Genomic DNA, 27,012 nt, shown 5'->3' on the forward strand with positions numbered 1-27,012 from the left:
TGAATATTTAATACAAAATCAATAAAAAATTTAATAAGTACTACATTAGTGGAAGACCTAGTAGTGCAATATAGATGGCACAACAAAGAGGGCTTAACTGAAAAGAATTGAATGAAGGGACTGTTTACAGAGTAGTGTTCTGAGTTAGGCGAACCAAAGAGAGATGATGAGGCATCTAGGGACTAGCAGTAGTGAAAAGCCTTTACTATTCCTTCCTAGGTCTGAAGGAGCAGGGGGAGGAAACAGATTTTCAGAGTGCCAACACTGGAGGAAGTATGGATGACCCACAAAAACTGGGGTCTCAGAAAAAAGAGCAACTCTCACAATGCTGAGAAGCAAGAAGATGGAGGACTGTGGTAAATACCTAGGACCTCTTTTTCTCCCACCCCCCCCCCCGCCCCCGCCGACCTCAGTTTCTTGCTATTATCTCTCATTAGCCAAATCTACCCAGAAACCATTTTGCTATTCCAAAAGCAAGAGAATTTCAGAAAAATGTTTACTTCTGTTTCATTGACTACGCTAAAGCCTTTGACTATGTGGATCACAGCAAACTGTGGAAAATTCTTAAAAGAGATGGGAATATCAGACCACCTTACCTGTCTTCTGAGAAACCTATATACAGGTCAAGAAGCAACAGTTAGAACTGGACATGGAACAGTGGACTGGTTCAAAACAGGGAAAGGAGTATGTCAAGGCTGTATATTGTCACTTTGCTTATTTAACTTATATGCAGAGTACATCATGCAAAGTGCCAGGCTGGATGAATCACAAGATGGAATCAATATTTCCAGGAGAGATATCAACAACTTCAGACATACAGATGATACCACTCTAAAGGCAGAAAGTGAAGAGGAACTAAAAATTTAGCCTCTTGATGAGGCTGAAAGAGGAGAGTGAAAAACTGGCTTAAAACGCAACATTCAAAAACCCAAGATCATGGCATCTGGTCCCATCACTTCTTGGCAAATAGATGCAGAAAAAAGTGAAAACAGTGACAGGGTTTATTATCTTGGGCTCCAGAATCACTGCAGATTGTGACTGCAGCCATGAAATTAAAAGACACTTGCTCCTTGGAAGAAAAGCTATGACAAACTTAGTGTAGTAAAAAGCAGAGACATCACTTTGCCAACAAAGGTCCATATAGTCAAAGCAACAGTTTTTCCAGTAGTCATGTATGGATGTGAGAGATAGACCGTAAAGAAAGCTGAGCACCAAATAACTGATGCTTTCGAATTGTGGTGCTGAAGAAGACTCTTAAAGAGTCCCTTGGACAGCAGGGAGATCAAGCCAATCAATCCTAAAGGAAATCAACCCTGAGTATTCATTGGAAGGACTGATGCTGAAGCTTCAATATTTTGGCCACCTGATGCAAAGAGCCAACTCATTGGAAAAGATTCTGATGCTGGGAAAGATGGAGGGCAGGAGGAGAAGGGTATGACAAAGGAGGGGACAGTTGGAGATGGAGGGCATCAATGACTGAATGGACGTTAGATTGAGCAAACTCTGGGAGACAGTGAAGGACAGGAAGCCTGACGTGCTGCAGTCGTGGTGCAGCAAAGAGTCAGACGTGACCTAGCAACTGAACAACAACAACCTAGAAACCAGGGAACAAAAGTTTTTTGGTGCACAGGGAAGAGAATGAATTGGAAGTGGAATAGAGAGAATAAAGATTACAGATAACAGAGTAGAGGGACACCAACAGGAAAAAGAACCTCAGTTCCCTTTATAGCCAGTGAAGTGAAAGTGAAAAGTCACTTCCATAGACTATACAGTCCATGGAATTTTCCAGGCCAGAATATTGGAGTGGGTAACCTTTCCCTTCTCCAGCGGATCTTCCAAACCCAAGGATAGAACCCAAGTCTCCTTCATTGCAGGTGGATTCTTAACCAACTGCACCACAAGGGAAGTCCAGTGGTTACAGCCAGTGGTTAAATATTAATATTTGATGCTTTTAACAGCCTTAGGAAACCTGAAAGGATGGGGAGATATTCTAGATGTGAAATTCTAGAATCTCCAAAATATAACTTTTTAAAAGAAAGAAGTGAAAATATATATGTTAAAATCACTCTCATCAGAAAAGGATGTTTACCATGTCAATGTTAACAAAGGAAACTTGTCTCATGTGGCCTAAAATTAGTGGACTTGCCTCTTTACATTCATCCCAGCCTATATTTCCCTCCTGGATCCTTTTCAAAAATCTGTTATAAACACCTCATTGAGCCTGAACCTCTCCTAGAAATTGGTAGACTTTATTTTCATGTTAAGTTGTGTCAGACATTCCATATTAAAGTCACCCTCCCTTGACTCCTCATCCTCTACTCCTCTGGCTTTCTGGAAGTGTCGCTTTCCTATAATATGTGAATTATTACTCTAGTTACTAAATACTAAGTGTTCTCCACCTTGGATCTACAGACGTTTTGAGCCAAATCGCTCTATGTCGGTGTGGGTAGGGAGTGTGACTTGTGTATTGTAGCTGTAAGCAGCATCCCTGACCTCTACCCAGCGGATGCCAGTAGCACCACCCTAGTTGTGACAAACAAAAATATTTGCATATACTTCCAAATGTCCTCTGAAGGGGAAACTGTCCTTGCTTGAGAACCACCATTGTAGCTGCTGGAAAAAGGAAATCCAAAGCTCTAATTCATCTAGCTGCAGCTGGCTCCTCCAGCTGCTTTGTATTTGTGACAATCTTGGCTAGCCCAATGACATCCAAATAAAATGAGGCAAAAATCATGAAGCACTTAAAGGAGAGAAATGAACTGAACTCCATTTTGTTTTGTCAGTCAGTAGGAGAAAAACCCACAACCAGGTGATTGCTTAATACACATACACACACACGGTTATATACACAAAATCTTGACTCCTTCATGGGGCTAGGTTGGTAAAGAATCCACTGGCAATGCAGGAGACCCAGTTCAATCCCTGGATTGGGAAGATTCGCTGGAGAAGAGATAGGTTACCCATTCCAGTATTCACTCCAGTGTACACAAAACCCCACAAACTCTAAATTTGGCTTTATCAGATGTCAGACTGTGAGCTGACTTTCCCTAGATACGAGCATATGTGCTAAGTCGCTTCAGTGTGTCAGATTCCTTGCAACCCCATGGACCGTAGCCTGCCAGGCTCCTCTGTCATTGCTACTTTTTAGGCAAGAATACTGGAGTGGGTTGCTATGCCCTCCTGCCGGGGATCTTCCTGACCCAGGGATCAAACCCGTCTCTGGCACCTCCTGCACTGGCAGGCGGGTTCTTTACCACTAGTGCAACCTGGGAAGCCCTAGCTACAATCCCTACCAAATGGCATCCTGTGGCTAGTAACTCAGCTGTTTGGTCTGAAGGAAGTCCGTGAAAGTGAAAGTTGCTTAGTTGTGTCTGACTCTTTGTGACCCCATGGATAGGCTCCTCTGTCCATAGCGTTCCCCAGGGAATAATACTGGAGAGCATAGCCTATGCCTTCTGTAGTGGATTGTCCCGACCCAGGGATGGAACTGGGGTCTCCTGCATTGCAGGCAGATTCTTTACAACTGAGCCCCATGAGGGAGTCAAGGGAGAGCTGAATCCTCACCAGCGTTGAACCAAAGCTGACAGAGCTTAATCACCTGGCTGAAAAGGGTTACCCAGATCAACCTACAGTCCACTGAGAGGAAGTCAGGGCCTTTGAGAGAGTCTTTTGAAGGTGACTGAAGGGGAATGCAGTACAAGGACGTTTGTGTTTTCAAAACCTTGTAAAGTTTTTCCCCCCAAGGGCATTGTTTTAATTTATCTTTGTGATGTAAGCAATCTTCCTAACCTAAAATACTGGAGATAACTCAGTTCCAAAATGTTTTATCTACAAAAGAGATTAGTTGGACAAAATACCCTTGAATGGCCCTCAGCCATTCCCATGGGGGTGGGAGAGTTTTTACTTTTGAAGCACCAAGTTGAAGAATAAAATGAAAGTGAAGTTGCTCAGTCATGTCCAACTCTTTGTGACCCCATGGACTGTAGCCTACCAGGCTCTTCCCTCCATGGGATTTTCCAGGTAAGAGTACTGGAGTGTGTTGCCATTTCCTTCTTCAGGGGATCTTCCCAACTCAGGGATCGAACCCTGGTCTCCCGCATTGCACGCAGACGCTTTAACCTCTGAGCTACCAGGGAAGCCCAGTTGAAGAATACAAGGTGCCTTAGAGAGCTATTTAGTTCAATTGTGTATTTTTTTTTTCAAAGTTCTGCTTGTGTAACAGTCACCTAGCAATGGAAAGCATTACAAACGCAGATTCAGGGCCACACCACAAAATTCTGATTCAGTTGGGCCAGACGGGCCCAAGAATTTGCATTTGTACAAACATTTTGAGCCTGATATAGGTGGGGTAAGCAAACACTATTTACAAATACTGACAACACTGTCAGTCTACAAATGAGTAAACTGAGGCCCAGAGAAGTTATACCAGCAAATCAGAAGCAGAACTGACATGAGAACCCGGTTTTCCTGGTTTCCCTATTCAATGTCACTTTCTCAGCTTCAGCACTGCAATGTAGTATAATATGATAAATAACATCACATCTCAAAATATTTTTCTCATTACCCACAAAGGCCATGGCAAGAGAGTTTGACCTACAGATCCTGCTCTTAAAACCAATGAGTTGTTCATGGACCCAGGGAAGCTGCCCCCTTGTGAACAGCCTAAATGTGTGACACAGGCTTGCACTGCCACTGAACTCAGGCAGTGAGTTTGGCAGTCAATAATCTTCTATAGGCGTGGACCCCAGAGATACAAGGAGGTTGTATAACCAAAGCTATCCTCTCAAGAAATCCTATTTGTCAGTGTCTGCCCAATCACAGAGAAGGCAGTGGCACCCCACTCCAGTCCTCTTGCCTGAAAAATCCCATGGACGGAAGAGCCTGGTGGGCTGCAGTCCATGGGGTCTCTAAGAGTCAGACACAACTGAGCGACTTCACTTTCACTTTTCACTTTCATGCCTCGGAGAAGGAAATGGCAACCCACTCCAGTGTTCTTGCCAGGAGAATCCCAGGGACGGGGGAGCCTGGTGGGCTGCCGTCTCTGGGGTCGCACAGAGTCGGACACGACTGAAGCGACTTAGCAGTAGCAGCAGCCCAATCATGGGCATTTTTTTCTTCTCTGGGATCCGGGTAAATACTATGATGCCTTCATCTCTGATGTATTCCACTGAATATATGTGAAGTTGTACTCAGGTGGTATGATGTCAAACACATTTTTTTTTTCTCATGGCTACATAGTTCACATAAGTGAATCAATATTCTCTTCTTCAGACTCCACTGAAGACATCAGGTGCCTGCTCAGACATACTGTCTCCTTGCAAGTAAACGCATGCTGACTTACACCAATGAAAGAGAAAAAGAGTTGTTGTGATTTCTTCTGTGATTTGTTGGTTATTCAACAGCGTGTTATTCAGCCTCCATGTGTTGGAATTTTTAATAGTTTTTCTCCTGTAATTGAGATCTAATCTTACTGCATTGTGGTCAGAAAAGAAGACTCCGATTAAAATAAATAAATATATTTTTAGAAAAAGAAAAGAAAAAAGACAACAGTAAAATTTTACATTTCAGTAGAAACTCTGGTGACTGACACTAGGCTATCATAGTTTTCTTTTTTCAAGTAAAGACAGCAAACATATGACTACCTCCTCCCACAACTGCTTCATAAGAAAAAAAGCGGTTAACCCCCTTTAATACAAAGTAATAACATAATTTATAAAGATTCATGTTGATGTGTGGCAAAACCAATACAACACTGTAAAGTAAAATAATAATAATAATTTTAAAAAATTAAAAAAATATTATTTTCCTGAGAAACTCAGTGTCTGTCCCACTTTAATACAGACAGTAGCAGTAGGAACTTAAGAAAAACAGCAATAGACCTTAATTAACACTTGTGGACCCAGTATATTATCTGATCATAATGAATAAATGACTTCATAAAAAGATCCCATTGGCCATTATCAGGACTCTTGTGTAACTATCCTTCCTGCCCAGTTTGTTTCATCTGTTTAATCAGGTGTGCCCCAGCTGTCTTATCCAATGACTCCTCAGAATTTGAGATGGCATTTCCAAGAAATTAAAGCTGCCCTGAGTTTCAGCCAGGTCACTTTATTTTTTTAAGAAACTAATTTCATTAGTGTTCCATTCTCCTTATTCCTCTGTTATTGGTCACGATATAGAAGGAAAAATAAAGATGATGAGTGATACTGGCTGCTGAATAATAGGGACTTTCTATCTAAGTAATCTCACTACATGGCAGAGGTATATTATTTTTATTTTAACTTTGAAAACCATTCATTGGATTGATATCTTCAGAGAACTGAGATGCTTCCAATTCCTCATTATGTCAGTTTTATTTGAAGTAGTATGGAGATAATGAAAAATATTTAATATTGGTTGCTTTTCAAATGTGGAAATTGCTGTTGTCCACTGAGAAGGAAGTGTGGTGAGAAAAGCTGTTTCCAGCTCATAAAGCTGTGGTTATTATTTCATATTTTTATAGAGCCCTATGCACAGGGTGCTGACAATATGTGAAGTGGGGCCAAGTAAATCAAATTTTGCTCCAAAGCAGGCGGAGTCCATATATAGACTCAATCCAATACCAAACCAACAACTCAAAATAAACATGGCATAGCTCAGGGCCATTGCAAAGGAAGTGCTATAGAAGGGGGAGTGGTTTTAGGGTGAAGAAAAGAAGGGATCCCCTAAAGTACAATAAAATAATAGAAAACCTTTGAATAGGCCCTAAAGCCTCAAAATGGGTTGTCCAAGCCAACATTTTCTTTAAGAAGGCTTTCTCCTTCCATTTTCTAAGCAGAAAAATAAGAAGCCTATACTATTCAGCCATCAAAAAAAAAAAAAAAAAGAAAGAAAGAATGCCATTTGAAACAACTTGGACGGACTTAAAGATCACCCCAGTAATTGAAGTAAGTCAGAAAGAGGAAGTGATGGCACCCCACTCCAGTACTCTTGCCTGGAAAATCCCATGGATGGAGGAGCCTGGTAGGCTGCAGTCCATGGGGTCGCTAAGAGTCGGACATGACTGAGCGACTTCCCTTTCACTTTTCACTTTCATGCATTGGAGAAGGAAATGGCAACCCACTCCAGTGTTCTTGCCTGGAGAAAACCAGGGACGGGGGAGCCTGGTGGGCTGCCATCTCTGGGGTCGCACAGACAAATGAACCTATCTGTGAAAAAAGAAACAGACTCACAGACATAGAGAATAGACTTACGGTTGCCAAAAGGCGAGGGCAGGGGAAGGAAGGACATATCGGGAGCTTGGGGTTAGCAGAGGCAAACTTCTATAGATAGTAGTATACATAGTATATATAGAATGGATAAACAACAAGGTCCTACTGTATAGCACAGAAAACTATATTCGATATCCTGTGATAAACCACAGTGGAAAAGAATATAAAAAACAATGTGTATCTATGTATAACTGAACCACTTTGCTGTGCAGCAGAAATGAGTACAACAATGCAAGTCAACCATATGTCAATTTAAAAATAATACATAAATAAACAAATGTCTTCTCTAGAACAATAAATTAGATGTCAAGCCCACATGATGTGGGTGAATTGACCTCAAGACAGACAGCCACTCCATCTTCATCAGTTATTGAACTGAGAGTCTGCAAAACGCCCTCATTTAGAGGTGCAAATAATGCCTTTCTCCTTAGACAAAAGGAAAAAACCCTTTAAATGGTGGAGGTTCTTTGAACCCTGCTGATAAATCAATCCAAGAATAGAGGACTATGTTCACATGATCAATCAAAAGCTACACACAAAATGGAAAAAAAAAAAAAAAAAAACTTCCATAACAGTGCCAGGGGCCTTATCACAATTGCTTCCTGACAGAAAGAGTGGATAAACAAGCTCAGGACAAGGCCAGGCAAAGACTGGTCCAGAGACCTTGTTTCTTGTTGCTCTAGGTATCAAAATAGGAAGTAAACAGCTTAGAAACAGTTCTGAGAATTGCCTGGAGGAAGTGCTGCTTCCTTCTCCCCGCACTTGCTAAGTCTGCTTACCTTTCATCTTCTCAGCACAGCCTTTTGCAAGCTGGCTGAGACCCCTTAGCAGAGACCATCTTTTCCCAACTGCCTCTGACCTAATGCCATCCAGCTGACCCAACACATCCCCTCTCCTCCCCATCACCAAAATGAGATAAGAAAATGAAGGCACAAACAAGCACCACGATTTCCCTGTGATGGATCTCATAAAGAAATGCAGGCATCTGGTTTATGGAAATATCCACGACTGTGGGAGAAAACAGGCAGTGGGGCTGGCTAGGTTTGCAGCACCACCCAAGCAGCATCTCAGCATGACTGAACGACTTCATAAGGCTCCTCGAGAGTAACCAATAAACAGCTCTGGAGCTCATTAACCGTGCAGCCTAGTGTTGGTTCCTACCAAAAAAAAACATGTAAGCTTATTTTACGAGGAGACTGGATTTGTGTTGCCACCTATCAGACGATTTTTAATGCCCCATCATCACCACCTTGGCACCTGATACGTAAGGCTTTTCACGTATGGATGCCCACAGAGTATTAATGCCTCTGGCTGTCCAAATCCTTCTGTGAGCCAAAGAAAGCTCTGGTATTCACTTGGTTGCCTCTGCTTGGCTTTACCCATCCTAATTCTAATTCATGTAAAGGTGTTCATAAAGTCAGTCCTAGGTCATCTGAGTTCCATTTAACCTGAAATTTTTTGATATGAAACATGAATGCTATAAATTGCAGGCAATCAATAATTTAAGATTTTCTCAGAGAAATGAGCCAGCTCCCTGGGATAGATACAACACCCATCTTACCCTACTGGTCTCCAACCTCCACAAAATGTTTCACATTGGATTGTCTTTTAAATGACTGAATGTTTTAATACTGTTTATGCTTTGAAACCACAGAAAATCTGGATTTTTAAAAGACATACAATTATGCCAGGTTTTTATTAGCACGAGGAGGACAAATTGTTGGATGTTATATTTATTTTATGTTTTTGTCACAATCCAATTCAATAAATCATCCTTGAACAAACTTTACCAAGGACTGATGACCTTTATGTTAAAGAAGCTGAGACTGCTGTGGTTTCTTTAGGTCTCTTTAAATGCAGAGATGGAAAGAACATGGGGATTGCATTCCACAGAGCACTCACATGACCAGACAGTATCTGAAGTATTACCTTTATACTGTTGATCATATAAATGTTATTTTTCTGTGGTTTTGCACTGAACTAATCACATCTAACATCATATTAAGGAAATCATTTTAGTAGAAGCTTTATTTATGGAGAAAATTTCAAAGTATATGCAGAAAAATTATTGATATTATGATTTGGTTTGAGAAGCCAAATAAATGTCTAAATTTCATAAATGCTGCTCTTGGGGGAACAACAAAATTCTCTTGGACTGAATGTTTAATTTCCCATATTGAACTGTTAAGAATTCATCCTTCTCCATGTATTGCATTAATAGAAAAATATAGAAGCCCTCCAGTGGACAAACTCAATATTCTCTTGGAGAAAAACTGAACTGACTGGGAGTCAAATGACTGAGCAGAAATGGGTCTCAATGAGAACCATCACTGGAGACCTGACAAATTCAGATGTCCACCTCAGGTCCTTCATACTGTCACAGGTGAGCAGTGACTTTGGGATATAGGAGGAGGAAAAAAGTGAAAGCTCACAGGCCAGCCCGAAACACATTAAACAATATTTATTATCAATCCATAAACTCTCTCTATGTTTCTCTTCTTTGATTCGTTCCCACTCTTTCTCTCCATCAAAAAAACAAAACCTATTCTCATCAGTCGTGGTCCCGCTGAGAAAACAGGAATGTGGGAATGTAATAGAGGGAATTTTGTTCCACAGCCTGAAGGATGGAAAAGCAAAACAGGGGACTGTTGTAGGTAACTGTGAGAAACACAGGGATTCCAAACCAAGGGATGGACTGGGAGACTTGAAACACAGGGAAAGCGAGAATTTTAAGGACGGTCTTGCAAGATTGGGTGTTTGGGGGACAAGCACACCCAGTGTCCTATAGCAAGCAATTTATTTTCTAGCACATAAGTCCCTCCCCCTCTTCCTCACTGACTGAGTACTACGGGGTGAACAATCATCCCAGATGTCGCCTAGGTTTATATCCTCCTTATTTAGGGGCTGGCCTCTCCCTAACATCTTGTTTCCTCCTTTCCTGCCCACCCATTGCTGTTTTTATGTTTTGAATTCACCAACAGAATGAGCCTGCATGAAAATCCTAGGCATCCCATTCTCCCTGCATTTGCCTGGACTTTTCTTGTTTTGTAACCGTTAAGGTGGTTATAGTAACCTGTTAAGCAAGTTTGGCTGGTAGTAACTTTTCCACTCAATATCAGCCAAACTTGAAAATGGACCACTTTAAGGTTTTAATTTCTTACAGTAACCCATGGGTTAAAAACAAATCAAGAAGCTGCCTCCACCCTAAGCTGGAGCACCAAGTATACAACTGCAATCAAACAACTAGACTGATTCATTAATACCTACTCCTAACCACATCAGTCACTCAGTCAGTTCAGTTGCTGAGCTGTGTCCGACTCTTTGCGACCCCATGGGCTGCAGCACACCAGGCCTCTCTGTCCATCACCAACTCCCAGAGCCTGCTCAAACTCAGGTCCATCGAGTTGGTGATGCCATCCAACCATCCCATCCTCTGTTGTCGCGTTCTCCTCCTGCCTTCAATCTTTCCCAAAATCAGGATCTTTTCCAGTGAGTCAAACAGAATCCATGTAGCCATATTCGTTCATTCCACACATCACTTTTCCATATCCTTCTCTCTCTGGTGAATATTTCATCATTTAAAGAGGAAAGTAAGTTTAGATAGTGACTAATTTATGAAACGATGGTATTTTGTCCTCAATGAATTTAAAAACTCTAATCCATGAAAACATAATTCCCCCAGAAGGATACTGTGGCTCCTTCACTGACAGGTCAACATCAATGTCTCTTCCTGAAGTCTTAACAAAACAAGCCAAGAATATATGAAAATTAACAGGTACTTTTATTTTCCTCCACTCAGTTAAAATATAGAGCAATGGTTTATGCATCTTCAACTTTTCTTGCAAGAATTTCAGATATTTAGACCATCATTACAAGTTTCTTCCACCTTGGGAAGAAATAATTTCAATCTCTAAATTAACTATGTTGGCCCTTCCTACAGGCTGGAGTCTATTATACAATTTGCTGTAACTCTATACTAAGAGCAATTACCTTGTCTTATTAACAGCACAATAGGGCCTATCAACCTTGCAAACATATCAGTCAACACCCAGTAAGTATGTCAGCATTCAGGTCTGCTTAAAAAGAAGTTGGATAGTCAAGACATCTTTTACAATTCAATTTTAATGTGTAAATTAAAATTGCAATGGATTCCTCCATTACAATGCAGTTGAATAATATAATGTTTACAACTGGATTTCAGTGAATCCAATTGGGATGTTTGGATGGTCTCCACCCTGGAAAATCAGCTTGAGTTCTTGTACTCAGGCCAGATTTCAAGAGACATCATAATTAGATCCCATAAGAATACACTGCAGCTGAAGAGGATATCCCCTACAGAATTACATGGGGAAAAGGCTGGCCAAAGCAATGTTCACATTCATGCAATTATCTAATTAACTGTACAAGGTGAATGGAGTCAATATAATTATGGCTAAGGTCATATTAGGATTAAGCTAGCCCTGAAAAAAAAAAAGTGTATTTTAAGAAAAAAAAAACTATAACGCTGTGGTAGACTCCCAATCAACATGTTTCATTTCTTTTGCAGCACTGGAGTAGAAGTTCACCAAAACAAAAGTTTTAGCAGATCTTGAAGCATATTGGGAAAAGCGACCAAGTGTAGGACATGACACATTTTGACTAATTCCACTATACCTCCCACTGGCCCTTAGGTGAAAGATTATTCATGGACATTCAGCTATAATCACTAGGCACTTTAGTCAAAGACCTTGAGGTTTTAAACAAAGGACTCAACAAAGGATTCTTGCAGTAAAATTATGAAGCACAGAAAATATTTGGAATGAGTCGGGGAGCTGAGCAAGAAACTCATCTTTATTGTGGTTTCTCTACACTGGGGCTTGTGTCAGGTGGTGTGGTGTGTGTGTGTGTGTGTGTGTGTGTGTGTGTGTGTGTTCTCATCTGTTATCTTATTAATTAAAATTTCTAGTTTAATTGAAAAACATTTACTGTGTGCCTCTTGAATGTCAAACTCTGTGAGACAGGAATCATTTAAGTTAATAGAAAGTATTGGCCAGTATTAAAAAGAATAACAAATTTAAATGCTAGAAAGAAGCAAGGGCATGTCCTTTTATACTTATCCATTCTTTCAACATACTTTACAATATACGGCATTTCAGCAACTAAGGGAGAGGAAATCCTAATATTGTTTTAATACACCTGAAAATAACTTAGATTTCATTCTGTTAGGTAATAATGTGAAATTTTTTACTTCGTATAGACATTGTAATCCTAAGATTTTAGTTTATTTTTTCCTTGTATAATTAAACAAAACTGTTGCATTTCACATAACTATTGTTAAATTTATATAAGTATATAATAATTCTTGACAAGGCCTTTAAATTTGGGGGGGAATATGGTCTCAATTTATGCACAAAACATGATGCTTGGGGTATACAAGGAAGTAAAACACATAGGTTCTTACCTTTAGGAAATTACACTCATGAAGATAAAAAGTTTAAATTACTTACCTGTGGTTCAGCAATAAAGAATCCACTGCCAGTGCAGGAGACTTGGGTTCAATCCCTGGGTCAGGAAGATTCCCTGGAGAAGGAAGTGGCAACCCACTCTAGTATTCTTGCCTGGGGAAATCCCATGGACAGAGAAGCCTGGCAGGCTATAGTCCATGAGTGGCAAATAATTGGACATGACTGAGCAACTAAACAACAACAAAAAAATAAATTCAGCAAAATTTAATCACATTCTGATGATACAGAAAGCATATCAAGATTTTACAGTATTCCATAGGAAATATTTGGATAAAAAGGATATGGGGTGTGTGTGTGTCTATGTGTCTGTGTGTGTATACACAATGGAATATTATCATTCAATCATTAAAAATAATGAAATAAGGCCATTTGCAGCAACATGGATTGACTTACAGAGCATCATACTGAGTGAAGTACATCAGACAGAGAAGGATAAATATCATATGACATCCCTTATATGTGGAATCTAAAAAGAAATGATAAATATTAATTTATGTACAAAACAGAAAGAGACTCACAGAAAATGAACTCGTGGTTGCTGGGGAGGGAGGTGGGATAGTTAAAGACTTGGGGAAGGTCATGTACACACTGCTATATTTAAAATAGATAACCAACAAAGACCTATTGCCTAGCAGGGGGAACTCTGCTCAATGTTATGTGCCAGTCTGGGTGGGAGGGGGGCTTGGGGGAGAGTGGATACATGTATACACATGGCTGAGCTTCTTCACTGTTCACCTGAAACTATCACAATATTGCTAATCAACTATAACATGAAAGTGAAGTTGCTCAGTCATGTCCAACTCTTTGCGACCCCATGGACTGTAGCCTACCAGGCTCCTCCGTCCATGGGATTTTCCAGGCAAGAGTACTGGAGTGGGTTGCCATTTCCTTCTCCAGGGGATCTTCCTGACCCAGGAATCGAACCCAGGTCTTCCACATTCCAGGCAGACGCTTTAACCTCTGAGCCACCAGGGTATATAACAATACAAACTGGTTTTGGTGTTAAAAATAAATAAATAAATAAAATTCAAACAAAATAAACAATTATTTTAAATACAAAACAAAGTACCAATGAATAGAGATTATTGACTAATCAAAGGTCAGAACACTAAGGGGGCATCATTTGTATTGAGGAATATCCTAACTGCAAAACCGAGTTAAAGGAAGTTTAATAGGCTAGATCCTTTCTTAGACCTTTTTTGGTGGGTATGAAAACTATTATAATTATTTGTGTAATCTCCAAAAAATTGTTTAATAAAAATGCCAAATATATCCCTTGTTTTATTCTTATTGCTGTTGTTCAGTTGCTAAGTTGTATTTGACTCTGCGACCCCATGAACTGTAGTACTCCAAGCTTCTCGGTCCTTCACTATCTCCCTGAGTTTGCTCAGACTCATGTCCATTGAATCAGTGATGCCATCCAACCATCTCATCCTGTTATCCCCTTCTCCTCTTGCCCTCAATCCCTGTTTTATTCTACAAAGTTGTAAATTTTTTCAATGTAGGTAGCACATTTCCTATTTTTTCAATACTACTCTAAAATAGAGGAGACAGCATTATTCTCATTTTATTGTTCCTATTTGACTAGAGCACAAAAGTCATTAAAAATCTCAAGGTGTCAAGGTACTTGAAAAAACATAGACTCCAATCTAGATTTACTTCTGGTTCCTGAGTTAAGGTAAAAACTCGTTCTAAAGTCATAACAACCACAATATTGATGCTTCCATCTCTCAAGAATATAGCAATGCTGTGCTCAAGGAATTTTATACTTGATATAAATCTAGTTAATGTATAGGATTAGATTGCCTTACCTGATGGAATTATTAAATAAGGAAAACATTTCTTGTGTGGCTAATGAAATGCTGCCTCCTTGTTTTATGGTAACATCGAAGACATGTACACAATTTGCAACAGAATGAAAATGATACTTCCTTCAAACTCATCCAAACATTAAAAACTTAGTGTTGTCACAACACCATAACAAACAGGCTGCTTTTCCAGAATTACTAGTTGATGAGTAGCTATGACAAGAAGCACCAAAGAGATTATTATTCCTTATTTCCAGAAATAGGTACTTTAAAAGCCTACTTTTATTGTTAAGCATATATCACAACAAAGAAATCCCAACTGTGCATAGCTGGGTTTAGATATCTCTTGATAAAAAAGGATTAACAAGTTACTTGGCCAGACGGTAAAGAATTCACCTGCAGAAAAATAAACGACCCAATCAAAAAATGGGCCAATACATTTCTCCAAAGAAGACATACAGATGGCTAACAAACACATGAAAAGATGCTCAACATCTCTCATTATCAGAGAAATGCAAATCAAAACCACAATGAGGTACCATTTCACGCCAGTCAGAATGGCTGCAATCCAAAGTCTACAAGCAATAAATGCTGGAGAGGGTGTGGAAAAAAGGGAACCCTCTTAAACTGTTGGTGGGAATGCAAAGTAGTACAGCCACTATGGAGAACAGAGTGGAGATTCCTTAAAAAACTGGAAATCGAACTGCCTTATGACCCAGCAATCCCAATTTTGGGCATACACACCAAAGAAACCAGAATTGAAAGACACACGTGTACCCCAATGTTCATTGCAGCACTGTTTATAACAGCCAGGACATGGAAGCAACCTAGATGTCCATCAGCAGAAGAATGGATAAGAAAGCTGTGGTACATATACACAATGGAGTATTACTCAGCCATTAAAAAGAATACATTTGAATCAGTTCTAATGAGGTGGATGAAACTGGAGCCTATTATACAGAGTGAAGTAAGCCAGAAAGAAAAACACCATTACAGTATACTAACGCATATATATGGAATTTAGAAAGATGGTAACGATAACCCTGTATGTGAGACAGCAAAAGAGACACAGATGTATAGAACAGTCTTTTGGACTCTGTGGGAGAGGGAGAGGGTGGGATGATTTGGGAGAATGGCATTGAAACATGTATAATATCATATAAGAAATGAATCGCCAGTCCAGGTTCGATGCAGGATACAGGATGCTTAGGGCTGGTGCACTGGGATGACCCAAAGAGATGGTATGGGGAGGGAGGTGGGAGGGGGGTTCAGGATGGGGAATACATGTACACCTGTGGCAGACTCATGTTGATGTACGGCAAAACCAATACAGTATTGTAAAGTAAAATAAAGTAAAAAAAAAAAAAAAAAAGAATCCACCTGCAGTGTGGGAGATCTGGTTTTGATCCCTGGGTTGGGAAGATCCCCTGGAGGAGGGCATGGCAACCCACTCTAGTTCTCTTGCCTGGAGAATCCCCATGGACAGAGGAGCCTGGCGGGCCACAGTTAATGGGATCACAAAGAGTCGGACATGACTAAGCAACTAAGCGTGCATGAGGACTTGAGGGCGTCCCTGGTGGCTCAGTGGTAAAGAATCTGCAGACCAGCGCAGGAGATGCAGTTTCCATCCCTGAGTCAGGAAGACCTCCTGGAGAAAGAAATGGTAATGTACTCCAGTATTCTAGACTGGGATAGACTAGTGGGCTACAATCCATGGGGTCGCAAAGAGTCAGACATGACTGAGTGACTAAACAACAGGAGAACTTGGACACTTGCTTTCTCTCAGAAATTTTATTAGTTTATGTAGCAGGGTTTTTTTTTTTTAAGAAACTTTATTCTCCTTCCCCATATGCATTCCCGGTCCCTCCTCTCCACAACTGTCTAGATTTAATAAAGGGCTAATTTTAAGTAAAAATAATTAGATCTCATATATAAATTCTTACTTCTAAGAGCAGACTGAAAAATGTCAAAACATAACAACATGAATTACAAAGACTGAGAAAAACATTAGTAGAAGCCTCTTTGCAGCCCCATAAACTGGAGCCCACCAGGCTCCTCTGTCCATGGGGATGCTCCAGGCAAGAACACTGGAGTGGGTTGCCATGCCCTCCTCCAGGGGATCTTCCCAACCCAGGGACTGAACTTAGGTCTCCCGCATTGCAGGTCGATTCTTTACCATTTGAGCTACCAGGGAAGCCCTTAGTAGAAGGCAATAATCAATGAAAGGAAAACTCTTTTTAGAAAGTCCCATTACCTTCTCTCAGGTATCAACTGGCATCTCTAGCTCTAGAGAATCACTAAATTGATCTTCAGAACTTAATCCAGTGGTATGGGTTGTACTAATGCATCAGTCTGGCATAGGAGGGGATAAGGGATAAATTAAATTGCCTCTTTCACTTGCTTCTTTAGCCATATTAAAAAAAAATTCAAATTTAAGAATTCATGAACTCTCTCGAAAGTAAACATATTAAAATCTGTCCATGATATGTATTGCTAGTTCTCTTTTAATTTTCAGCAAAGAAAAAATTAGCACCCATTGAAGTGTTTCTTCACTAAGAAACACATTCACTAAAATAGTAAATGAAATTTGGAATCTGTTATGAAGGCTTTTCCCACAAGTTACAACTTGATTTTCTAGATGCAAAATTGTTCAGAAGACAAATGACCAAAATTAAGCAGTTGAGGTTAATCTGTGAATTATAGCAGATTGAGAAGTTGAGCTTCCCAGGTGGCTCAGTGATAAAGAATCCACAGGAGATGCAGGGTCAGTTCCTAAATTGACAAGATCCCCTGGAGAAGGAAATGGCAACCCACTCCAGTATTCTTGCCTGGGAAATCCCATGGACAGAGGAACCTGGAGGGCTACAGTCCTTGGGGTCGCAAAAAGAGTCAGAGACTATGGAGCAGCTAAACAACAACAGAAGCGGAGGAGTGGGTAGCATATTTTGCAGTGTTTTAGTCATTTCATTTATTAAGTCATGAATATTGCTATCGATATTATTATAACTGACCGTCAACTATGTGTCAGGGAAGGTTCTAAGTGCTGGAGATACAATAGTAAACTAAACAGTCCCTGATGGAAATTACAAATCCATGTTTTTAATTTTATTTATTTATTCATTGGCTGCCTAGGTCTCCGTTGCCGTAAGGGCTTTCTCCAGTGTGGCGAGCAGGGGTTACTCTTTCTTGCAGCGCACAAGCTTCTCACTGTGGTGGCTTCTCTTGTGAGCATGGGCTCCAGGGACAGGGGCTTCAGGAGTTGTATGAGGTGAGGTCAGTAGTTGTGGTGCACGGGCTTAGCTGCCCTGAGGCAAGTGGGATCTTCCAGGCCCAGGGATCGAACAAGTGTACCCTGCATTGGCAGGCAGATTCTTAACCACTGGACCATCAGGGAAGCTCCCTACACATTTATTTTTAAAGATAAGTTTCTCTTGAAGACATAGCCAAGAGTGAATGCAATTCTTACCAATAATCTCTCTCCATGGAAAGCCACTCCTAGTGGAATCAGAGACTCTCATGCGTTTAAAAATCATGTAGTACAATGATTAATAGAAGAATTTTAAAAGATCTCCAGCCTTTATTGCTTGTAGACTTTTGGATCGCAGCCATTCTGACTGGCGTGAAATGGTACCTCATTGTGGTTTTGATTTGCATTTCTCTGATAATGAGTGATGTTGAGCATTTTTTCATGTGTTTGTTAGCCATCTGTATGTCTTCTTTGGAGAAATGTCTATTTAGTTCTTTGGCCCATTTTTTGATTGGCTCATTTACTTTTCTGGAATTGAGCTGTAGGATTTGCTTGTATATTTTTGAGATTAGTTGTTTAGGGAGGAGGGAGGGGGGTTCAGGATGGGGAATACATGTATACCTGTGGCGGACTCATGTTGATGTATGGAAAACCCAATACAATATTGTAAAGTAATTAACCTCCAATTAAAATAAATAAATTTATATTAAAAAGATCTCAAGTTGATAATCAAGAAGCACTAGTCATTTTTCTTATTGGCACTTTTACAATAAATCTTAATAATTCATACAATTTTTAGTTTTGGTGATACTGAAAAGCTAAAAAGAACACAGCAGTCACAAGGAGATTAAAACATAGCCCAATAAAATAAATATCTGGAAAAGATAAAGGAAATAGCAGAAACATAAGTAAAGAAAGTATTAAACCACTTTTCCAATTAATCCCATTTTATTATTTCATTGTCTAGTGAGACATTAATGTTTTAAGAACTCTCTTCCCCAGAAAGCTTAATGTACATTGCCATAAAGACATTTAAAATTATCTTCTAGTGGCAAGGTTTTTATGATTTCACTTAATTGGCAAAAGGAAAATGAAAAAATCAATTTTATAGTTAAAATAAATTTTATAGTTAAAAGCTCAGCTATTTACATTCATTTTTAAACTGATTCATAATTTATAGTTAAGTGCACAAATTTAAGCATACAGAATGATAAGCTGATATAGAAGTATCAATATATAGAACAGATCAATATATAGAACACTGTCAGTCCTTTAGCAAGTCCTTATGCCTTCTCTCAGATACCTCCCTCTCAATGTAATAAGCATTCCAAAGATTAACTACTTGGATACATTTAGAAAGCCCTAGAATAAATATAGAAGAATTGGTGAATCTCAGTCCAAGTTTTATAACTAACTAAAGTATGATAAAATCTACTTGAACTTCTCCCAAGAAAGAACGGAGAGTCAATTTTATTATTTATCACACTATGCTAAGCATAGTGGCAACTATGTCAGAGTGGTAGTCAGGAGAAGACTTTCAAGAAGAGGTGATGTTAATGGCTGATTTTTAAAGGACACATAAGAGTTATCTAGAAGAAGCTAGGAGAAGATGGTGTACTGAAGGAAGAAGATAACTGTATGTGTAAAAGCATGGAAGCATGGAACAGCATAAGGCATTCAGAAAACTTTGTATGGCTAGAACAAAGGATTCACATAGAAAGCTATGAGAGATTACCTGCAGAGGTATGAAACAGACAGATCATGAGGGTCATGGGTATTAAAATAAAACTTAAACTTCACTCCAGACATTAAAATGGAACTATAGCTTGAACCATACAGTCAAAGCTATGGTTTTCCAGTAGTCATGTACGGATGTGAGAGTCAGTCCAAAAAGAAGGCTGAGCACTGAAGAATTGATGCTTTTGAACTGTGGTGCTGGAGAAGACTCTTGAGAGTCCCCTGGACAGCAAGAGATCAAACCAGTCAATCCTAAAGGAAAATCAATCCTGAATATTCACTGGAAGGACTGATGCTGAAGCTGATACTCCATTACTTTGGCCACCTGATGCAAAGAACTGACTCATTGGAAAAGACCCTGATGCTGGGCAAGATTGAAGGCAAAAGGAGAAGGGTGCAGCAGAGGATGATATGGTTAGGTAGTATCACTGAATCAATGGACATGAATTCACACAAAGTCCAAGAGATAGTGGAGGACAGAAGAGCCTGGCATGCTACAGTCCATGGGGCCACAGAGTCAGACACAATTTAGTGACTGAACAACAACATAGTTTGAACCCTGACAGTGAAGAAGGAAGATGGCATCACTATATAGATAGTTAGGTATATATATAAGATATACATATCATAAGAAAGATCACAGTGTGGCAGACAGATTAGTTCCTGCAGAAGCTGGACAACTGATGGCAAAGAAAAAAAGTGATTGCAGTAATTGAGGGGTAGGGAATCTATTTATGGATCTAAATAGCCAGTAGCAGGAGACCTGGAAATGAAGGAAATAACCAGGAAATTGCAAACAGGTAAAATCTACAGGACATACTGACCAATGGGAAATACGAAGGGAGTGAGTGCTATGTTCTGGCTTAGACACTGGTGGGACCCTGCACTGAACAAGGCATGCTATTCATTACATGGGGAGAAAGATGATGAGTTTAATTTCAAATATGATGAATTCCAAATGCCTATTGGACAAACTGAGAAGTCTAGAAATCACTTGGATAAGAATAGCTAAAACTTATTGAGTAGCTACAGTATGCCTGCAGTTCCTTCTAAAAGAATCACACCATATAAAATAAGCAGGGGTTTAAGTTTTGTAGAGCTATGTTGGGACCAGTGAAGAGGCATTTTTAACAACCCTTGGCAATCCACTCCAGTACTATTGCCTGGAAAATCCCATGGACAGAGGAGCCTGGTAGACTATAGTCCATGGGGTCGCAAAGAGTCGGACACGACTGAGCGACGTTCCTGTTCCTGTTCTGTTATTCTCATGTAGGGAGATCACACTTTGAGAAAGACTATCATGCCTGAATATCTTGAAAATAAGGACAGAGACATGGAGTCCCTCCCACCACCCCCCGCCCCAGTTTTGCATATCTCCTTTAAAATGTAAGGGTCTGGAATTCATTTGCATTTGGCAAAGTCTAACTTTCTGTTTCTAAGAACCAAAGGCTAGTAGGAAAGACCTTTTTGGACACAAAGTGATTCTTACCCAACTCCAGCTTAATGAAATGTGTAAATGAATATGAAACACACGGTTTAAAACATGTGGGGCAATTTTAAGCAAGCAGAAGAGAGCTTCACAGAGCTAGACGGAAGGTTTTAGTGAAACCTAGGGCACTACAAGCAGTTGCACAACCCCACACTGTGACAGTCTCCCCTGTTTCCTAAAGGGTATGTTTTCCCTCAAATCTTGTGAGCGTTGCACTAAGAGGAGCAAGCATAGGTCAAGAACCTCAATTCGATAGGCTGGGGGCCAGCCTTTCAAATTTGTTTGGATGGGAATATTTTATTTTTGTTTAATGTATCTTGTGGGTTTTTTTTTTTTTTTTTTACAGGTCCTAAAAGCAGTGTATTGAAAAGAAGAGACATTATTCTGCCAACAAAGGCCTGTATAAGTCAAGGCTATGGTCTTCCCAGTGGTCAGGGAGGCCTTCAAACTATGGTGCTGAAGAAGCCTCCTGAAAGTCCCTTGGACAGCAAGGAGATCAAACCAGTCAATCTAAAGGGCGATCAACCCTGAATATTCACTGGAAGGGCTGATGCTTAAGCTGAAGCTCTGGTATCTTGGTCATCTGATGTGAAGAGCTGACTCATTAGAAAAGTCCCTGATGTTGGGAAAGATTGAGGGCAGAAGGAGAAGTGGGTGTCAGAGGGTGAGATGGCTGGACAGTATCCCTGATGCAGTGAACATGAACTTGGGCAAACTCCGGGAGATGGTGAGGGACAGGGAGGCCTGGCACACTGCAGTCCATGGGTTGCAAAGTCGGACAGGACTGGGTGACTAAACAACAACAACAACAAAGGTCAACCATGAAACTCAAAAAGTTCAGTAAAATGAAAAGTTCCGTAAAAGGAATGCATACATATACATATATATAAAACCTTAACCCCTAACTAGTAGGTTGGATTGTTTATAGATGGTTCAGTGCTAAGTAAATTACGAGTGCTGACCATCTCTTACTACTGTGCTTCTGTGCTCTCTGCCAACTTTATTTCTTAAAGTTCAAGAACAGGCTAGCTGCCCTCACCCAAAAAGTCCTCTGATGAAAACACATTCTTTTCACAACAGCAGATTCTCTGCAAAATTAAAGACAGAAGTTGACTTCTAAGTTGAGGAATGACATAGAGGGAATGTTAACAAATGAGACACCTTTTTTTCCATTCACTATTTTTCAGTTCTTGCCAGAAAAAAAATAAAAGGACAAATACAAAACAACTGAGGAAAAGAAAAATGAATGCATACATTATTGGGGCAACAAATGCCTTGTTGGTGTGAATAGCTCATACTGCTTTGTTTTGACATTAGAGTGTAGGCTTTATAAAGATAAAGATTATAATTGTTTTATATCCTATAAACATGCTTAACAGTGTTTTATACATATACAGTTTGTTTTATGTAATTTATTTTTTCCTGATGAATTTACTATAAAGTACTTTTTAAAATGCACAAGAGGAGCTCTCTACTTAATGGGAAGTTTACTTTTTAAAGGAAAAAGAAACAAAAAAGTACTACCAACACTTCTCTCCTAATTTATCAGATTTACAAATTTGCCTCAATGTAGATCAATAATGGGTCTTCCACGGTGGTTCAGTGGTAAAGAATTTGCCTGCCAATGCAGGAAACTGGGTTTGATCCCTGGATCAGGAAGTTCTCCTGGAGAAGGAAATGTCAACATACTCCAGGGTTCTTGCCTGGGAAATCCCATGGGCAGAGGAGCCTGGTGTGCTAGGGTCCGTGGGGTTGCAAAAAGAGTCAGATACAACTTAGTGACTAAACAACAACAAGATCATTAATGTACATCATAATGTACATGTGTTCTAAGTCACTTCAGTCATGTCTGGCTCTTTGTGACCCTATGGACCACAGCCCACCAGCTCCTCTGTCCATGGGATTTCCCAGGCAAGAATCCTACAGTGGGTTGCAATTCCCTTCCATTATAAAATGTTAATTAATATAACTAAGCATTAAAAACTTATTAATGTTAATATAAATTGTGAGGCAGAGATTAATTTCATCATCTTTATAGGCTATAAATTAGCATCCCTATTTTAAAAATTCATAAAGCATGACTTTAGTCACACTTGAGGACCAGATATACCAAGGTAGTTGAATCAAGTAATATTTGTCACTTCTAAAAGAGATTTGGCTTTGTCTCCGTAGGACTTAAAATTTGTCAGTGGCTTCCACTCACCCATAATAAAGTCCAAGCTGCTTTATATAAAGTGAGATCTCTCGGTGATCTCACCTCACTCTATTCTGCAGCTTCATTCCCCCAACTCCCCGTTTAACTGTAGGCTACAGCTCCCAACACTGCTGTCTCTTGACCTGGTGCCACTGTAAGCTTGTTCTGCCTTTAATGTACATGAACTCCAACCAGCCCCCTCTGTTGCAATAACCCATCCTTGCCTGGCTAGTCCCAACCACTTAACACCTCAATTGGGATGCATTTCCTAACAGTATTAAACAGTATGGCTCAGACAGTAAAGAATCCACCTGCAATGCAGGAAACCCAGTCCATGGGATTGAAGAGAATTAGACACCACTGAGTGACTAACACTTTCCTAACACTAAATCTTATCTAACTCTAACAGAGTACACCAATATTTTTGGTACTTAAGAACTTACCAACTTATTTTATAATTACTCTCCCCCCCCCCCGCCCCCCCCAAATCTGCCCTACTAGACCAAGAGCTCCCTGAGGACAAAGACTAGAGCTTATTTAAGGCTTGAATGCTAAATGCCTGGCGATGGGCTCTCATTAAAGCTTTGTTGTGGAGAAAGGAAGGAAGGAAAGCAGAGAGGTAGGGAAAAAAGGAGAAAGGAGAGAATGAAGGAAGGGAAAGGAAAGGAGGGAGAGGAGGAAGGAAGAAAGGCAAGAAGATGGAGGGAGGGGGCGAGAGACAAGAAGGGAAGAGAAAGGCATAGGGAAAGAAAGAGAGAGGGATATAATACATAGCTTGGGTCCTAATGATCAGTCTCTCTATATTCTGTTTAAGATGAAGCACATGAACAAAGTTGACCAGGATACTTCAGATAATTAATATTAAAAGCAACAGTTAATCAATTCATACCAGTTCACCTAAATGGTATGGACATAGGCTAGTTCATGCTTATAACATGTCAGGCATTCTAAATATTTTAGCTTGTTTAATCTTTAAAACAATTCTACAACATAGGTAATTTTATAATCTGTATTTTACAGATGAGGAAACTGAGACACATGGCAGTTAAGAAATTTTTCAAAGGACACACAGCTATGTGTTGGAATGGAAATTTCATATCCAGGCAGACCAACTCCATGGCCTCTGCTCAAAAAATATTTACTGAATGCATTCAGCAAGACCCCTGAGAAAGGAGTCACCAAACCTTTCACAATAAAATAACTGTCCTTAGCACCCTTGAGTTGAGGCTTTTTAACATTGACAAAAGAGGGGGAAGACATGATCATCACCACACTGAAAAGAGGGTGTGCTTGGGATCAGTAATTTAGCCCAGTGAGATGATGATTCCTGATATAATACAACAAAGAAATAAAATACTTAAAATACTGCTTATTTTTAAAAACTTATTTTATTATGAAACCAAAATAAACAAGTAGCCCAAAGATTTCCCAATTAAAGGGAAAATTACCTGAGCCTACCATATCTTCTTTTCTTTTCTTTCTTTTTCTTTTTTTTTTTATTTTTTAATTAGAGTATAACTGCTTTACCATGTTGTGTTAGTTTCTGCTGTCCTCTGAACAATTACTAACTGTCCCATATCTCAGTTTCTCCATCTGTAAAATACAGATCATAAAAGCACCTATGTTACAGAATCAGTTATAAGTATGTATACATCCTCTCTCTCTTTAGCCTCCCTCCCACCACCATCCCAATCCCACCCCTCTAGGTCATCACAGAACATCAAGCTTTGCTCCCTGTGCTATACAGCAGCTTCCCAGTAGCTAACTACTTTACATATGGTAGTGTATATATGTCAATGGTGGGCTTCCCTGGTGGTGCTAGTGGTAAAGAACCTGCCAGCCAACGCAGGAGACATAAAGATGTGGATTCGATCCTTGGGTTGGGAAGAAACTGGCAGGAAGAGGAAATTAGCAACCCACTCCAGTATTCTTGCCTGGAAAAGCCCATGGACAGAGGAATCTGGCATGGTCCATAGCATCACATAGAGTTGGCCATGACTGAAGTGACTTAGCCTAGCCTGGCCTATATGTCAGTGGTACTCTCCCAATTCATCCCACTCTTGCTTCTCTTTTCAAAAAAGTATTTTATATATATATATATTTTCCTTTTTACAATTTCCCAGTTCTGCTCTCTTTTTGTTTTTTGTTTATTTTTTTGGCCATGTAGGATCTTAGTTCACAGATCAGGGATTGAACATGTGCCACCTGAAGTGAAATTGTGGAGTCTTAACCCCTAGACCACCATTTTATTTTCAAGAAAGTATTGATAGTATGTATCTATCACAACACAATTTTATTAACTGGAAGATCCAATAATTTTATTTTCAATGTATCCAGTATACTCTTGACTTCTCTGTTTTTCTGCATATCTGGAATGATCTTTAATAGAGAAACTTGCCCATCTTTATTTATGAATTCAAGTTTAATATCACAATTCCTAAAGCCAAGTTAATTAAATAATATGACTCACCAAAGTCTGGGAACTCATGTGGAAAAAAGAATGTAGGAAGTATGCTGTGGTTCCATAGAATCACAAGTCCAAGCAAATGCATCATTAGTATCTGATCATGTCATAGAATCTCATCATGTTATAGCTAGATACTTTATGAGAACATAGCTAATGAAGACAGCTGGTAATCATAGTAAGAAACTAGAAGTTCCTATCAAAGGAGTCAGGTCTATTAGGTATTCCCCCTTTAGGGAAACTGGACATCTGGAGAGAAAAAAAAAGAATCAGACTCTTTTATAGGCTGAATTGCATTAAATTCCAACCCCTAGTACCTTAGAATGTGACTGTATTTTGAGATAGGGTCCTTACAGAGGTCCTTACAGAGGTAATCAAGTCAATATGAGGTCATTAGCAGGAGCCTTAATCCAAAATGACTAGTGTCTTTGTAAGAACAAGAAATTTGGAAACAGATATACAGAGCGAAGACATGTGAATATACTAGGAGAAAACAGCCATCTGTCAGCCATGGAGAGAGGCCTGGAACAGATCTTTACCTCATAGCCCTCAAAAGTAACTTCCATTGTTTAAGTTACTCAGTCTGTGGTGCTTTGCTCTGAAAGTCCTAAGAAACTAATATAAATTCCTCATCAAGTTGAATTTTTACTAACAATATTTGCTAAAATATGTATGTAAATTTTTGCTAAAATATGTAAGCAACGTTGATGTGTTTATTTAAGGATTTCCCCCACCACCACCCAGGCAAATTCCAACTAGACAATAATGTCTAATATACCGTCTAGTTAATCGGAAAATCTCCTGAATGAAATCAGATCCTCTAATACCCAAAAGGGATAAAGTGAGTCATCACTACTGCCTGTGAATGAAAAATAACTGCTCTGAGAAAACACATGTAAAAAATGACACCATGTGGATTATACAGGGAAACACAAGTGTACACAGATAAATTGGGTGTTTCCCTGAATCAATTTAATTATCGCATAATTCTAAGATTGTAAATCTTTTCTCTTGCCTTTCTCTTGATTTGAGTATTTCAGCTAAAATTTTTACCATCAAACGTTTTTTCTTATGACTTCATATAGTGATCCAATTCTACCATTAAAATGACCATTCTCTGGACACTCCAGTGGTTAAGACTCCATGATTCCAATGCAGGAGGGAGGCATGGGTTCTATCCCTGGTCAAGGAACTAAGATCCTGCATGCCACATGGTATGGCCAAAAAAAATTGTACGTTTTTGAAACTAACCTTGAAAATTATGTTTGAAACAAAAATAAACCTTGAAAGCCATTTTTTTTTTTTCTTTTTGCCTGGGA

Source organism: Oryx dammah, unplaced genomic scaffold, assembly GCF_014754425.2.
Source record: "Oryx dammah isolate SB20612 unplaced genomic scaffold, SCBI_Odam_1.1 HiC_scaffold_20, whole genome shotgun sequence".
In the NCBI taxonomy this organism is placed as follows: Eukaryota; Metazoa; Chordata; class Mammalia; order Artiodactyla; family Bovidae; genus Oryx; species Oryx dammah.